This window comes from Rutidosis leptorrhynchoides, chromosome 8 (genome assembly GCF_046630445.1).
Source record: "Rutidosis leptorrhynchoides isolate AG116_Rl617_1_P2 chromosome 8, CSIRO_AGI_Rlap_v1, whole genome shotgun sequence".
In the NCBI taxonomy this organism is placed as follows: domain Eukaryota; kingdom Viridiplantae; phylum Streptophyta; class Magnoliopsida; order Asterales; family Asteraceae; genus Rutidosis; species Rutidosis leptorrhynchoides.
In genome coordinates, this window is record NC_092340.1 from 216,145,614 (window position 1) to 216,151,467 (window position 5,854).

The window sequence follows — 5,854 nt, forward strand, 5'->3', positions numbered from 1 at the left end:
GAGTTCGAGTCCCGGCAAGGGCAGGTTTTTTTTTTTTGGAACTCCCTCTTTGTAAGGTAGTTTTCTTGTTATTGTTAATTATTATTTTATTGTTATTACTTATTGTTAATATTAATTATTATTATTATTTTGATCATTAGTAACGTTGTTATTATTGTTAGTATTAAGTATTATTATTATTATGATTATTATTATTACTTAATAACATCATTAACAAATATGATTTCACCATTTTATTATTATTAAGATAAGTATTATTATCATTATTATTATTAATATAGATATTAGCGTTGTTATTATTAAACTTATTATCACTAGTAATAAAAGTATTATTGTAGTTAATATTAGTATCAGTATTATTATTTTTATAATTATTATTACCAAAAGTATCATTTTTATGAAAACTATCAAAGTTATTATCTTTTTTAAAAATTAACATTTTTACTAGAATTATTATACTTATTAAAAATTAGCATTATTAAGAATTATGATTATCTTTATTATTACTATTATTACTATCATTATCATAAATATCATTAACGATAAATTAATATTTTACGGCTATTATTATAAATGTCATTATTATTATCACTAATATAAGTATTACCTTTATTAGAAAAATCAAGTATTATAACTATTATAATTTTTAACAAAATAAATATTTATATAAAATAAAAATATGAAATATATATATATTAGTAATAAAAAAAGGATATAACTAATGAATTTATATATATATATATATATATATATATATATATATATATATATATATATATAAACATGTTCGAATTCAATTATGTGCTTTAATATAATTATAACTAATATAGGTTCGTGAATTCGAGGCCAACCCTATACTTGTTCAATGTCGTCCTATGTATTTTTACTACAAAATACATTTTGGTGAGTTTCATTTGCCTTTTTACCCTTTATATTTTTGGGCTGAGAATACATGCGCAATTTTTATAAATGTTTTGCGAAATAGACACAAGTACTTAAAATTACATTCTGTGGTTGGATTATTAACCGAATATTTCCCTTCAAGTCTGGTAACCTAAGAGTTTAGGGAAATGGCCCCTGATTGACGCGAATCCTAAAGATAGATCGATAGACCTTGACAAGTCCCATTCGGGGTACGAATGCTTTAGTACTTCGAGATTATTATACAGACGAGAGGTTCTGTTTTGGGAATATTCTATGCATTAAGTTAACGTCGGTTACCAGGTGTTCAATCCATATGAATGATATTTTTGTCTCTATGTATGGGACGTATGTTTATGAGAAATGGAAATATGAAATCTTGTGGTCTATTATAATTATGAGATGATTATTTATGATAAACTAATGAACTTACCAACCTTTTGGTTGACACATGAAAGCATGTTTATTCTCAGGTACGAAAGAAATCTTCCACTGTGCATTTGCTCATTTTAGAGATATTACTTGAAGTCATTCATTACATATTTCAAAAGATGTTGCATTCGAGTCATTGAGTTCATCAAGATTATCATTAAGTCATTGATAGTTTGATATTTTATGAAATGGGATGCATGCCTGTCAACTTTTGATGTAATGAAAGTTTGTCTTTTAAAAATGAATGCAATGTTTATAAAATGTATCATATAGAGGTCAAGTACCTCGCGATGTAATCAACTATTGTGAATCGTTTATAATCGATATGGACTTCGTTCGGATGGATTAGGACGGGTCGCTTCACTATTGGTATATACACTCCAATGATCAGCTCTTAGCAGCCCATGTGAGTCACCTAACACATGTGGGAACTATCATTTGGCAACTAGCATGAAATATCTCATAAAATTACAAAAATATTAGTAATCATTCATGACTTATTTACATGTAAACAAAATTACAAATCCTTTATATATAATCCATATACCAATGACCAAAAACACCTACAAACACTTTCATTCTTCAATTTTCTTCATCTAATTAATCTCTCTCAAGTTCTATCTTCAAGCTCTAAGTGTTCTTCATAAATTCTATAAGTTCTAGTTTCATAAAATCAAGAATACTTCCAAGTTTGCTAGCTTACTTCCAATCTTGTAAAGTGAACATCTAACCTCAAGAAATCTTTCTTATTTACAGTAAGATATCTTTCTAATACAAGTTAATACTCATATTCAAACTTTGGTTCAATTTCTATAACTATAACAATCTTATTTCAAGTGATGATCTTACTTGAACTTGTTTTCGTGTCATGATTCTACTTCAAAAACTTTCAAGCCATCCAAGATCCTTTAAAGCTAGATCATTTCTTGTCACTTCCAGTAGGTTTGCCTACTAAACTTGAGGTAGTAATGATGTTCATAACATCATTCGATTCATAAATATAAAACTATCTTATTCGAAGAATTGAACATGTGATCACTAGAACATAGTTTAGTTAATTCTAAACTTGTTCACAAACAAAAGTTAATCCTTCTAACTTGACTTTTAAAATCAACTAAACACATGTTCTATATCTATATGATATGCTAACTTAATGATTTAAAACCGGAAAACACGAAAAACACCATAAAACTGGATGTACCCCATCGTAGTAACACCGCGGGCTGTTATGAGTTAGTTAATTAAAAACTATGATAAACTTTGATTTAAAAGTTGTTCTTCTGGGAAAATGATTTTTATTATGAACATAAAACTATATCCAAAATCATGGTTAAACTCAAAGTGGAAGTATGTTTTCCAAAATGGTTATCTAAACGTCGTTCTTTCGACTGAAATGACTACCTTTACAAAAATGACTTATAACCTGTATTTCTGACTATAAAATTATACTTTTTCTGTTTAGATTCATAAACTTAAGTTCAATATGAAACCATAGCAACTTGAAACACTCAAAACGGATTTAAAACGAAGAAGTTATGGGTAAAACAAGATTAGATATTTTTGCTTGTTGTAGCTACGTGAAAATTGGTAACATATTTATATTAATCATATCCTAGCTAACTTATATTGTATTATACATGTATTCTAATATATTATGTAATCTTGGGATATCATAGACACGTATGCAAATGTTTTGACATATCATATCGACCCATCTATATATATTATTTGGAACAACCATAGACACTCTATATGAAGTAATGTTGGAGTTAGCTATACAGGGTTGAGGTTGATTCTAAAAATATATATACTTTGAGTTGTGATCTAGCCTGAGACATGTATACACTGGGTCGTGGATTGATTCAAGATAATATATATCAATTTATTTCTGTACATCTAATTGTGGACAACTAGTTATAGGTTACTAACGAGGACAGCTGGCTTAATAAACTTAAAACAGTAAAACGTATTAAAAATGTTGTAAATATATTTAGAACATACTTTGATATATATGTACATATTTGTTATAGGTTCGTGAATCGACCAGTGGCCAAGTCTTACTTCCCGACGAAGTAAAAATCTGTGAAAGTGAGTCATAGTCCCACTTTTAAAATCTAATATTTTGGGATGAGAATACATGCAGTTTTATAAATGCTTTACGAAATGGACACAAGTAAATGAAACTACATTATATGGGTGAATGATCGAAGCCGAATATGCCCCTTTTGCTTGGTAACCTAAGAATTAGTAAACCGATCTACTAATTGACGCGAATCCTAAAGATAGATCTATTGGGCCTAACGAACCCCATCCAAAGTACCGGATGCTTTAGTACTTCGAATTCATTTTTATCATGTCCGAAGGATTTCTTGGAATGATAGGGGATATTCTTATATGCATCTTGTTAATGTCGGTTACCAGGTATTCACCATATGAATGATTTTTATCTCTATGTATGGGATGTATATTGAAATATGAAATCTTGTGGTCTATTATTATTATTTGATAATATACAGGTTAAACCTATAACTAACCAACATTTTTGCTGACGTTTTAAGCATGTTTATTCTCAGGTGATTATTAAGAGCTTCCGCTGTTGCATACTAAAATAAAGACAAGATTTGGAGTCCATGCTTGTATGATATTATGTAAAAACTGCATTCAAGAAACTTATTTTTGATGTAATATATTCTTATTGTAAACCATTATGTAATGGTCGTGTGTAAACGGTATATTTTAGATTATCATTATTTGATAATCTATGTAATGTTTTTTTAAACCTTTATAGATAAAATAAAGGTTATGGTTGTTTTAAAAATGAATGCAGTCTTTGAAAAATGTCTCATATAGAGGTCAAAACCTCGCGACGAAATCAATTAATATGGAACGTTTATAATCAATATGAACAGGACATTTCAGGAGCTGCACTAATAGCTCATGCTCCATAGACTCACACCCAGCGAAATGAAGGAACTTCAAAGCCAATTATAAGAACTTCTAGAGCGTGGTTTCATACGACCAAGTACATCACCATGGGGAGCTCCTGTTTTTTTTGTCAAAAAGAAGGATGGTACATTCAGGTTGTGTATCGACTATCGAGAGTTGAACAAACTTACCATCAAGAACCGTTACCCACTACCGAGAATCGATGACTTATTTGATCAATTACAAGACTCGTCAGTTTATTCGAAGATTGATTTACGTTCTGGGTATCATCAAATGCGGGTGAAGGAGGACGATATTCCGAAGACTGCTTTTAGAACGCGTTACGGTCATTACGAGTTTATGGTTATGCCGTTTGGATTGACTAATGCACTAGCTGTGTTCATGGACCTCATGAACCGTGTGTGTAGGCTATATCTCGACAAGTTTGTCATTGTTTTCATTGATGACATACTTATCTACTCAAAGAATGATCAAGAGCACGAAGAACATTTGAGAACAGTGCTAGAGTTGTTGAGGAAAGAAAAACTGTACGCTAAGTTTTCAAAGTGTGCATTTTGGTTGGAAGAAGTTCAATTCCTCGGTCACATAGTGAACAAAGAAGGTATTCAGGTGGATCCGGCAAAGATTGAGACCGTTGAAAAGTGGGAAACCCCTAAAACTCCGAAGCATATACGCCAACTTTTAGGACTGGCTGGTTACTACAGAAGATTCATCCAAGATTTTTCCAAAATAGCAAAACCCTTGACTGCATTAACGCATAAAGGGAAGAAATTTGAATGGAAGGATGAATAAGAAAAAGCGTTTCAATTGTTGAAGAAAAAGTTAACTACGACACCTATATTGTCATTGCCTGAAGGGAATGATGATTTTGTGATATATTGTGACGCCTCAAAGTAAGGCCTCGGTTGTTTATTAATGCAACAAACGAAGGTAATTGCTTATGCGTCTAGACAATTGAAGATTCACGAGCAAAATTATACGACACACGATTTGGAATTAGGCACTGTTGTTTTTGCATTAAAGACTTGGAGGCACTATTTATATGGGGTCAAAAGTATTATATATACCGACCACAAAAGTCTCCAACACATATTTAATCAGAAACAACTGAACATGAGGCAGCGTAGGTGGATTGAGTTATTGAATGATTACGATTTCAAGATTCGTTAACACCCGAGAAAGGCGAATGTGGTAGCTGAAACTTTGAGTAGAAAGGACAGAGAACCTATACGTGTAAAAGCTATGTATATAATTATTCGTACTAACCTTACTACTCAAATAAAGGAGGCACAACAGGGAGTTGTAAAAGAAGGGAATTTGAAGAATGAAATACCCAGAGGATCGGAGAAACATCTTAATATTCGGAAAGACGGAACCCGATATAGGGCTTAAAGAATTTGGGTACCAAAGTTTGGAGATGCGAGAGGAAAGGTACTTAAGGAAGCACATAAGACCAGATATTCAATACATCCCGGAGCGGGAAAGATGTACAAAGATCTCAAGAAACACTTTTGGTGGCCGAGTATGAAAGCCGACATTACTACATACGTAGGAG